We start from the raw sequence: 12,876 nt of genomic DNA, 5'->3' as shown, positions 1-12,876 counted from the left end.
TAACCAATGTCATAAAACAGCATGTGTGTTACTGTTACATGAGAAACTATCTGTTCTGTAAGCCTTCACCTGAAGTACAATAAAATATTTAAAAAAAAAAAAAATATTGAATGAATGAATGATGCCAGTCTAGGTTTCTTTCCTTATGGCCTTTCTAGATAACTAACTAGTGTGCAAATTGTTTAACCTAAAAGTTCTAATGGTTTAATAGAGGATGTGTTTTATGTCACCAATTGAATTTAATTTCACGAAAATTGGAAATGTCCTAACCCATTGCCGTTGAGTAGATTCCAACTCATGGTGGCCCCGATGTGTTACAGAGTAGAACTGCTCCATAGGCTTTAATCTTTATGGAAGCATATCACGAGGGCTGTCCTCCAAGGCTTCGCTGGGTGGGTTCAAACAGCCAACCTTTAGCTTAGTAGTCGAGTGCTAACTGTTTGTGCCACACAGGGACCTTGAAAAGGTCCTAGTGCCTGGAAAAATACATTTCCACATGTTGGCCAAGGCTTGAAGTTCTCATTCTACATTTTATTCCTTAGTTGGTAGATGTATCCTCTGCTAGTAAGTCAATATTCTTAAGAAAAGCAGCCCATTAAATGTATGAGTAGCATATTATGAAAGTATGAATGAAGAATCTTAAAGAATTAGGTGTCATGGAAACAGAATTTGGACTGGATATTTGAGAAAAGAAGTGCAGTGAAAGGAGGGAGAGAGGGAGAGGAGTGAAAGTTTGAGGTCACAGGAGAATTCCACCCATGGTTTTTTAAATGAGGAGTGTATTAGTTTCCTAGAGCTGCTGTAACAAAGTACCACAAACTGGGTGGCTTATAAAAACAGAAATGCTTTGTCTCACGGTTCTGGAGACTAGGGGTCCAAAAATCAGAGTATCAGCCATGTTAGTTCCTTCAGAGGGCTCTGAGAGAGTATCTCTTCCACGCCTGTCTCCTAGCTTCTGATGACACCAGCAATTCTCGGCATTCCTTGGCTTGTAGAACACTCCAATCTCTTCCTCCATCTTCACACAGCCATCCTACCTCTGTGTCTCTTTGCCACCCCCCCCCCCCCCCCCCCGCCTTTTATAGGGATACCACTCACCAGTCATATTGGATTAAGACCCATCCTTCTCCAGTATGACTGCATGTTAACTGATGATATCTTCAAAGGCTGTTTCCAAAAAAGGTCACATTCAGCTACTGGGGGGGTTAAGTCTTCAAAATATCTTTTGGGGTGGAAGGAGGAAAAACAATTTAATCCATAGCAACGAGTTAGTGTTTCTGTCCTAGTAATTTCAGAGAGTCTTAATCTTCATCTAAAACTAAATGCATTTTTTTAATAGCTCTTTGGAAATACACTTGGAAAAAGAGGGCTTTTCAGAGCATAGCCTTAGATAACAACAATAGCCTATTATTAAACACCTATTGTGTTCTAGGCGTGCTACATATACCATCTCATTTAACCCTCAAACAACTCTATGTCATGAGTTCCCGTTTCACAGATGAAGAATCAAAGACTCAAGACCTATACAAAGAAAACTATGAAACACTACCACAGAAACCAAAAGAGATTTACATAAATGAAAAAACATACCATGCTCATGGATAGGTAGACTCAACTTTGTGAAAATGATAATTCTACCCAAATCAATTTACAAATATAATGCAATCCTGATCCAACAGCATTCTTTAAAGAGATGGAAAAACTAATTATTAACTTTATATGGAAAGGGAAGAAGCCCCAGATAAGTAAAGCACTATTGAAGAAGATGAATAAAGTAGGAGGATTCACACTACCTGACTTCAGAACCTACTATACAGCTATGGTAGCCAAAACAGGCTGGTACTAGGCAATGACAGATACATTGACCAATGGAACAGAATTGAGAACCCCGATGTAAATCCATCCACCTACAGTCACCTGATCTTCGACAAGGGCTCAAATTCCATCAGATGGGGAAAAGACAGTCTTTTTAACAAATAGTGCTGGCAAAACTGGATGTTCATCTGCAAAAAAATGAAACAGAACCCATACCTCACGCCATACACAAAAACTAATTCAACATGGATCAAAGACCTAAATATAAAGCCAAAAACTATAAAGATCATAGAAAAAAAAATAGGTTCAATGCTAGAGGCTCTAATACACAGCATTAACAAGATACAAACCATAACTAACAACACACAAACTCTAGAAGATAAGCTAGATAACTGGGATCTTCTAAAAATTAAACACTTCTGCTCATCAAAAGACTTCAGCAAAAGAGTAAAAAGAGAACCTACAGACTGGGAAAAAAAATTGGCTATTACAAAATCCGACAAAGGCCTAATCTCTAAAATCTACAGAAAAATCCAACACTTCTACAACAAAAAGTCAAATAATCCAACTAAAAAATGGGCAAAGGAAATGAACAGTCACTTCACCAAAGAAGACACTCAAGCGCCCAACAGACACATGAGAAAATGCTCTCACTCACTAACCATTAGAGAAATGTAAATCAAAACCACAATGAGATACCATCTTACCCCGGCATTATTGGCACTAATCAAAAAAACAGATATTAACAAATGTTGGAGAGACTGCAGGGAGATTAGAACTCTTACGCGCTGCTGGTAGGAATGCAAAATGATACAACCATTCTGGAAAATGATATGGTGCTTCCTTAGAAATCTAGAAATAGAAATACCATATGATCCAGCAATCCAACTCCTACGAATATATCCTAGAGAAATGAGTCATCACACTAATAGACATATGCACACCCATGTTCATTGCAGCATTGTTTACTATAGCAAAAAAAAATGGAAACAACCTAGATGCCCATCAACAGATGAATGGATAAACAAACTATGGTACATACACACAGTGGAGTACTAGGCAATGATAAAGAACAATGATGAATCTGTGAAGCATCTCACAACATGGATGAATCTGGAGGGCATAATGCTAAGTGAAATAAGTCAATCATAAAAGGATAAACATTGTATGAGACCATTACTATAAAAATTATTGTAAAGGTTTACACACAAAAAGAAACAATCTTTGATGGTTACGAGGGAGGGGAGGGGTGGGGAGGGAAAAACACTAAACAGACAATAGATAAGAGGTAACTCTGGTGACGGGTAAGACAGTACACAATACTCGGGAAGCAGCACAACTTGTACAAGTCAAGGTCATGGAAGCTCCATAGACACATGCAAACTCCCTGAGGGACCAGATTGCTGAGCTGAGGGCTGTGAGGACCATGGTCTCAGGGAACATCTAGCTCAACTGGCACAACATAAAGAAAATGTTGTACATTCTACTTTGGTGAATAGCGTCTGGGGTCTTAGAAGCCTGTGAGCAGCCGTCTAAGACACTTCACTGATCTCACCCTTCGGGAGCAAGGAAGAATGAAGAAAACTAAAGACACAAGGGAAAGATTAGTCCAAAAGACTAGAGGACCACAACTACCATGGCCTCCACCAGACTGAGTCCAATACAACTAGATGGTGCCTGGCTACCACCACTGACTGCTCTGACAGGGATCACAATAGAGGGTCCTGGGCAGAGCTGGAGAAAAATATAAAACAAAATTCTAACTCACAAAAAAAGACCAGGCTTACTGGCCTGACAGAGACTGGAGAAACCCCAAGAGTATGGCCCCGGGACACCCTTTTAGCTCAGTAATTAAGTCACTCCTGAGGTTCACCCTTCAGCCAAAGATTAGACAGGCCCATAAAACAAAACGAGACTAAACGGGCACACCAGCCCAGGGGCAAGGACTAGAAGGCAGGAGGGGGAAGAAAGCTGGTGATCGGGATCCCAAGGTCAAGAAAGGAGTGTTGACATGCTGTGGGGTTGTTAACCAATGTCATAAAACAATATGTGTACTAACTGTTTAATGAGAAGCTAGTTTGTTCTATAAACCTTCATCTAAAGTACAATAAAAAAATAAAGTACAATTTTAAAAAAGAGAGAAAAAAAGAATCAAAGACTCAGAGAGATTAAATAATAAATGGAAGAACAGGGATGCCAACCACATCACATACTGGACTATTTACTCCAACACCATCATCCTCACCACCTTGCCCAACAAGCAAATTCTCTGCCACCATCCTCACCACCACTCCCAATAGGCAAGTCCTCCCAAATGCAACACTGCCTATGTGATTGTAAATATGATTCCATATGGTTTTCAATCTACTAAGTGCTTTGCCTTACTGCTGGTGGTCCTGACCCAGTAACATCACAGAATTATATACTGTACTGCCCCAGCACAGTACTCTTTATCAGAAATGATCTAAATAAAAAGAGGCATTAATCAATATAAATAAATATTTTTTGAAACTCTGCAAGCTGGATCTAAGGAACAGCCCAAGGTTTGCACTAAATCTGCATTTTGGTGCTTAGCACATTCATGCTTAATGACCTGAGTGATACAGAATCTCTGCTCCCAACTGGTACAGCCCATTCCAAGCAGCTTGGATCCAGCTGGGAAAAATAATGGTGTCACCAGAGCTGCAAGTGGACTCAGCACCTAGCTTAAGCCAAATTATAACCTCACACAAGAACTTGTTTTGTTTTTATTTTCTGTAGCTGTAATGATGCATTTAAGAGGCTAAAATGATGTGAACCTTCAGTTCAATAACTGCTTTTGAGCTTCTCTTACTGCAGAAGCCATTGCAAAGCAAGCACTCAAGGGCGTGAATAGATATTCAAAAGTGCTCTCAAGGAGTTTATCAATTGTGAGCACAAACATACAAGGGAAAGTGGGTCACACCGACTTCCAGAATAAAACTGAGGCACTTTCTACTTCCGCAGTGAAGAGAAAACTCTTACTAATAATTGGAACAATGTCTTGATCTTCTTCTGAACTGTAATACACCTTTCCTTCCTTTTACAAAGTTGATTCACACTGCTGCCTGAGGAACACCTGCTGAGAGCTGAGAAGTTTCTGTCCCCCGTGTGGCTGGCTGAGGGAGCCATTGTTAAACCCCTCTCCACGTCTCTTCACTGTGTTCTCATGTTCTACCTCTGAACATAACAGAAGCACGTGTCATTCTGAAACTAACTTAACGTCTGCACTCAATATCTCTGCCCTACCCAGCCCCCCTTATTCCAGTCAAAGTACAATCCTGCCCATCACTGATGATGATCAATATGACACATCTTGACATTTTTCTTTTTATTCCAGTAGGTAACCTGATTCTCATTAGGACCTGTTAAAGGAGAGCAACAACCAAAAAAAAGAAAAAGTATATAGAAAGTTTGTTCTAAGAACAAAAGAGCAAATGCCAGTGTACCAAACAGTATATTGTTGGGCTTACAGCCTTAATGAGGAAATGGCTGTCAACTCATAAATAAGCCACTAACAAACAGAAAACTGCCAATTACGGTATAGTCTCCTAATCTGCTCCACTCAGTTTTGACTCTAGAGTAAAAGACTCAATGTAGATGTGTTGATTTATCCACCATGGAGATAGAAGTGAAGCATTGAAAACCTTTAATCAGGTAATTCAGACTCCAGGAAAACACACACCAAAACCGAAAAAACCCACTGCCATCGAGTCGATTCCGACTCATAGTGACCCTATAGGACAGAGTAAAACTGCCCCATAGGGTTTCCAAGGAGAGCCTGGTGGGTTCAAACTGTTGACCTTTTGGCTAGCAGCCTTAGCTCTTAACCACTACGCCACCAGGGTTTCCATACCTAAAATACACTTGCCTCAATTACCTCGAAATTTTTACTTAAAAATCTTGCTTTGGGGTTGACCGACTTGGTTTACAGCCTTAACCTCTCACTTCTTATTTTATGAACAGACATAACCTTAGCGCTTAGAGACCAGTTAGCTCAACCCCCTCATGTTACAAATGGGGAACAGAAGCCCAAAGGAGGTGAGGTGAGGCCCCTAGGGGAAGAGCTGGGCTGAGAACCAGGTGTCTTAGCTTCAGCTCCTTCCACCTCACCTCACTTAGAAAAGAGAGGTTGGGGGCAGGGGGACACTTCTGGTCCATAAAGGGCGGAGGCAGTGCTTAGCGTCCCTTAGCACCACACGTGCAGGCGGTTAACAATTACTTACGTCCTGCTGAGCGTGCTGACGTCAGCGTGCGCCCGGGCCGAACCAGGGAGGACCGGGCTGGGGGTGTGGTGTGCAGCTGGTGCTGGGGCTGGAGAAAAGGGGATGCTAGGTCAGGGCAGCTGCAGGGTGACTGACATCGGGGGTGGGACTATGTGGTCTTGAGGTTCCAGTCCTGAGTCCCCTAGGGAGGAAGAAAAATTTTTTAGGCTCTTCAGCTGAATGTGTCTGGGTCTCTGGCTGATGATTCGTTTCGTTTTCCTTTCCTACATTTAAACAAGGAAAGCAAAGAAGCGCGGAAGGAAGCGCGGTAACTGTTGCCGGCGCCTCTTTGCCTTCCCGCCCCGCAGCGGCCCCTTTGCTGTGTCGCAGCCAGTCTCAGAGCGCCCCCTGCCGTTTACATCGTAGCTCTTCGTCTCCACACTCCAGGTCTTACAACCGAACTTCTAGAAAAGGCCACCGCTGGCTGTGTAGTTCTGCTAATAACAGAAAAGTTGCAGTAGTATCTCTGCAGACACTGTGCTTCCGTATGCTCAGTTGGAAAATATCTAAATTAGGTTGATAAAAATTGTTTCCTGTAGGACTATCCCCTAATTCAGGTGGAATGTCGCTCACCAGGGGGTTTAAATAAACAATCTTAAACATCCACTTTGTCATGAAAATGACACTGTTTATTCCAGTGGTAATATCTCGTGTCGAAATCTGAACAGCATTTCTTCTCTAATGGGAGAGAGACAGAAAGCCCTGCCAATCAAACAGGAAAGCGAAGCCTGAGTCTGACAGCAGGTCTCTGTTTTCAGGGATAAAATCCCATATTCATTCACAGAGGACCACTGCAACTTTACAAACAATGTCAAAGGGAAAAGAACTCGATGTTGCAAAAGAAGTTTCCTTGGGTGCTTTGTTGATTGTCTCTCTTCTCTCTCACTTTCTTCCTTTAAGAAAAAACAAAACAAAACAAAACCTGCTGCAATTTCTGGTTTGCTTAAAGGCTAATGTATGTTTACAGAAGCATCCAAGTCATAGATTGCTTTGCATTTAGCAGCTCTTGAACATACAATAGGGCTACTGTGTTTCCAAGGATTTGGCCACCCTTCATGACCCACCACTCAACTGTCATCCATTAATCTAAATACAGACACTCTGAAACATCCAGAAGCCCAACAGTCTTTCATATTTTTTTTTTAATTGTACTTCAGGTGAAGGCTTACAGAACAAATAGTTTATCATGAAACAGTAGTACACATGTTGTTTTATGACATTGGTTAACAACCCCACAACATGTCAACCCTCTAACTTCTCAACGTTTTTTTTTTTTTTTGGTGAAAATACACATAGCCAAAGATACACCATTTCAAAAATTTCTACATGCACAGTTCAGTGACATTGACTACGCTCTTCCAATTGTGCTGTTATTCTCACTTAAGATGAAGGCTTACAGAACAAAAGAGTTTCTCATTTAACAGTTACTACAAATGTTGCCCTATGACAATGGTTAACAATCAATCTTTCACATTTTTTGATACTGCCTTTTGGTTACTGTACCTAAGGGGGAAAATGTTTCTAAGAGATCTTTCAATGTGTCCCCCAAAAGGTTTCTCAGCAAGTTCCCATCCACTTGACATAAGCACAAAAGAAAGAGCTTTCTTCTCCCTTGCTGAGGATCCATTTTTCCATCAGGTGAACACCTAGCAAATCCGACCTGATTTCAAGGGCTGGTCTGCTTTTTCCAACGTTATTGGGAAAATAATAAAACTTCCAATTTTATTGTTAAAAGCTGATACACTAAAAATGGAGTAACATTTAGTGGGGAAAATCTCCCCATTGGCATGAAATCTGATGATGATTTGGTTTGACTTTGTAACTCCTTTTTAGAGCAGTTTAGAGTCCTGGTGGCACAACCATTAAGCACTCAGCTGTTAACCAAAAGGTTGGCAGTTCGAACCCACCCAGCAGCTCTGCACAAGAAAGACCTGGCAGTCTGCTTTCGTAAAGATTACAGCCTAGAAAACTCCATGGGGCAGTTCTACATGGGGTCACTAGAGTTGGATTCAATGGCAACCATAAACAACTTAATTTCTGCTAATACCATAATAAATAAATAATACCCATAGAACTTTAGAAGAATTGCAGTAAAAAAAGCAGAAAGCTGACTACCGAATGACTATACATATTAAGTTTACAGTTTGCAGCTACTGTTTTTAGGTCTTTCACTTCGCCTCACTAACAGCTTGCATGTCACCAGGCAAGGTTTCCCACAGGAACTTCTTTCTTTCCCCTTTAAATCAGGTGGAACCAAACGTTTGCCATAAAGTTTTATTCTACCGCAAAGCAATGTAGAGTCACATTTCACATGGGACATTTTTCCCACTCAATTTCATTTTTGAGTTCTTGACTCAAAACAATGCAAGAAAAAAATTGCTTATTTGGTCCGAAAGTTATTTATTTATTATATGTAATATAGAGCCATTGCCTGCCCCCACTATATTCATAATTTTATTTGGGCTGGCAAAAAGGACCAAGAACATTTGTGTCCCCCAAGATCTCTTATGTGTAGAAAGAGTTTTGAGGCATTACTTACTTCATCTACTCCCCAAACATCCAAAATACCTGAACACCTCAAATGGATGAAAGCCGGTCTTGCTTTGGAAGTTCCCACAGGGGAAGAACAGAGAGACCCCCACTTCCTCATTTCTAGTTCATTGATGTGTCTAAGTACCCCCCACTACCAGAGGCTAAGTGGATTTCTTCCTAGAAATGTTCAGCTCTGGGTACTAGAGCGGAATTTGACATCATGATTAACTCGCCCAATGACGCTAGTTTTCTTTTTATCTCCACCACAGCTATCTGCGAACTTAAACTTCCAGTCAATCCTTCATTTTCGTCCAGATTGTATCAGAAAGCAATTTGACCCATTTATTGACCAAAATTATCTAATTCAATGGTCAGGGGCTATCCGAAAATTACTTTTATCTCTCTAACTTCATCATTCACATCTTCTGCCATCCCCTCAACCCTTTAACATTCCAAAAAAAAAAAGTTGCCATTGAGTCAATCCTGACTAATGGTGACCCCAAATGTTACAGAGTAGAAATGCTCTATGGGGTTTTCTTGGCTGTAATCTTTAAGGAGGGAGCCCTGGCACAACCATTAAGCACTCAGCTGCTAACCAAAAGGTTGACAGTTTGAACCCACCCAGCAGCTCTGCACAAGAAAGACCTGGCAATGTGCTTCCATAAAGATTACAGCCTAGAAAACCCTATGTGGCAGTTCTGCTCTGTCACATGGGGTCACTATGAGTTGAAATCTACGGCATCTAACAGCAACGATCTTTACCGAAGCACATTGCCAGGCCTTTCTTCTGTGGCTCTGCTGGGTGGGTTCAAGCCACCAGTCTTCAGGTTAGTAGCCAGGAACAAACTGTGCGAGCCAGGGACCATTTAACACTACAGTAACATGGAACATCCAATGCTCCAAACACGTGATAACGATCCACAATTCTTTCATCATACGTACTCTTCCCTCTGCCTGTTCAACGTCTAGTCATCCTTCATAACTCAGAGCATATATCATGACCTCCACCGTGAACCCTCGCCTAACTCCACCCCTAAACAAGGCAGTCCCGTTTCCCCCATGTCGCTCTGCCTCCAGAATACCAGTGCTCCTCCCCTGTGGCCCGTGAACACCCTGTGTCGGAATTTCCCAGAGTGCTTGTTAAAATTGCAGAATCCCAAGCTCTGTACAGACCTACTAGATCAGAATCTCTGCGATGGAGGCCCAGGAACCTGCATTTAGCTTCCCCCAGGTGATTCTGATGCAAATACAATATTTATTTTACTGCCCACTTCATTCTGAAGAATAATGGTACATTATTCTGAATAATAATAGTAGCGGCTAACTTTTTTAGGCTCTTACTTTATGCCAGCTGTTGCTCTAATTTTACACACACACACACACACACTCATATACTCATTTAATTCTCACAGTAAGTTTATGTTGTCATTATTGTTGTTGTTAGCTCTGGTGGAGTCAGCCCCTCACTCATGGTGACCCCATGCACATGGGGTCCATTGTGATCCACAGGGTTTTCTTTGGTTGATTTTCAGAAGTAAATCACCAGGCTTTTCTTCCTAGTCTGTCTGAGTCTGGAAGTTTCTCTTAAACCTGTTCAGCATCATAGCAACACACAAGGCTCCACGGACAGGGGTGGGGACCATGCCGGGGTGCCTTTGCCGGGAATCAAACCTGGGTCTCCCACATGGAAGGCGAGAATTCTATCAGTGAACCCTTACTGTCTCCCAGTAACTTCACCAGATGGTGGCGTTTTATTCTCGTTTATATGTTGATTATTCTCCCTGCGAGAAAGAGAGAATAAGAAACCTGCCAAGAGCACACAGCTAGAAATTGGCAGAGAAAGATTCAAGTCCGGGCGGTCTTACTCCAGGTCCTGATACTAAATCATTCTGTTTACATCTCCAGAATAATTATTTGTCACCTGGCTCTTCTACTAGACTGTGACTTTTTAAGGGTGGGAATTGCGTCTTTTTGTCTTGGAAGTTGCAGCAATTATACTGTATGGTATACTCAGTAAATGCTTATTGAATTGTTTAAAATGTATAATAAAGCAGAATATCATGTTTTTGTCTATGGATCATATTGCGAGGTAAAAGACCTTCATGGACCATAAGAAAGAATGAGAGAGATAAAGAAAGAAAGAATGGAAGAAAGAAAGAAGTGTGGTAGTGTTTTGCTGAAACACCAGAAACATTGTCTGGTTTTCATTAAAAATCATAAGTAATATAATAAATATAAATTAATTAACTCCTACCAGAAACCAAAGTACACAGTGTCACTTTGTGAACTTGAATATTGTACATGGAAGGCGAGCCTGGGGACAACCAAGAGGACTCCTGGGAATGACTTAAACCATATTTTGAAATCCCTTGGATTAGTTGTAACTTCAAAAAAAAATTTTAAATATATAAGATTTTACAGCTGCTTCATTTTGAGGAATGGTGTGTAACTGCTTTTCTTCCTTATCAAATACCTAGAAACTTCAGTCAAACAGTTTGGTTAAGCAAACTTTTCAAAATCATTGAAGAAGGTTCTGGCTGTACAGGAGTTGTAGTGCCTTTCAAGTTTGGCTCTGCCCACTAAAAGGCACACGCATACGTCCCTTTCACCCAGGGGACCATTGTCAGGTATGCTGGAGTCCGCTAGCTATGCCCCAGGTGTTGTCAGTGACTTCCTGGGAAGATAAAAGGCCTAACCCTGAACTATTAACAAACAGCATGTTATAATATCAGAACTCACTCGCTGTGTCTACACATACCCTAAAAATCCAAATGAAAATGTAAAAAGCAAACCACTCAGCCAGATATTTAGCATCATATAGCAATGAGTGTGTGTAAGTATATATATCTGGATAAAATCTGTTGCCATCGAGTTGATTCTGACTCATAGCGACCCTATAGGACAGAGTAGAATGGCCCCATAGGGTTTCAGAGGAGCAGCTGGTGGATTTGAACTGCCATCCTTTTGGTTAGTAGCTGAACACTTAACCACTGTACCACTAGGGTTCCATATATCTGAATAGCAGATTTTTTTCCCATTTTTTATCTAGATGTTTTGATGCTATGTATATATGGCCATAGTTCCCCACATTTCTAATGTGTTGCTTAACCCCTCACATCTTCCAAGTTTGGGGCCATCCCCCAGGGTCACAGGTCTATACTTATGGGTGCACACGCCCTCTCACAACATTGATTCCAAAGGGATTTTTAGATAGATTTAAGTAAATTTCACGTCTTGGTCAATCTAGATACCCAGTCAAAAGAAAGCTCCAGGCCCCCCAAATGAATTCCTTTCTTGCTTCCAGACTAGCTGAGGAAACAGTTTCCTCTTTAAAAAAAAAAAAAGTATACACAACACCCTGAAAGAAGATGTGTCATCTAAACTGTTCAAGTGTAAGGGACACTTTGCTGTTGGTTAGCCTTAGAAGTTCAGAACAAACACTCAAAACAAATATAATATTTACAGACAAGCCGTTACCAGACATGTTTATTGGAGGACATACACAGTGCTGCCCTGTGGCAGATAGCTTATGGTATATGCTTACAAGTCCAGAACGGCCCTGCATTTTGGTCATTTGGGGTCTGTCAGGACGAAATTATCAGACAGGCTTAGAAGATGTCTTTCTTGTGTAGAGAAGCAAAGATGGCAGCATCCCTGTTACCCTTCATAGTTACCTTCTATCTGCTTTTATTTCCGAGAGTAGTTACAAGATGGTGATGAAGGATGGAGCCATTGTCAACTTCTCCAAGACCTGCGAACAAGAAGCAGAGGTGTCCCCACTGAAAGTAAGATTTTACATGACTTCTGTTTCCTACTGTGATTTCCCTACATCCTCTCCACCAAGGAATGCAACAGCTTTAGAAATAGTGACGTGAGGACATAGATGGCCTTTCCAATCCAAGTCAGAAGAGGTTTAGTTTGGACTCGCTGAGGCGAAGGGATCTGTGCTCAATCTGATGGGTTCACTCAACCCTTCTAAGAGAGTTTTATCCTCCAACTTCAGAACCACAGAACAGGAGACCAATCTTCTCCCCCTTTAGAACTTGCGTGAGCCACTCAATACCCTTGACTGACGTGAGCTTCTCTCCAGACGGAAGCCTGTTTCTCAGAGCCAAGCACATTTCTATAAACTCTTCGCATGGAAGGAATAACACTAGTTCAGTCAAAAGCTGACTCGGAGATGATTGGAACTGTTTCCTTTCCTCCCCTGCAGATATGTTGCTCCGTGGTGATTTTCAGTGCAATC

The sequence above is a fragment of the Trichechus manatus genome, unplaced genomic scaffold (genome assembly GCF_000243295.1).
Source record: "Trichechus manatus latirostris isolate Lorelei unplaced genomic scaffold, TriManLat1.0 scaffold00039, whole genome shotgun sequence".
Taxonomy (NCBI): Eukaryota; Metazoa; Chordata; class Mammalia; order Sirenia; family Trichechidae; genus Trichechus; species Trichechus manatus.
This window is presented reverse-complemented; position numbering follows the sequence as displayed.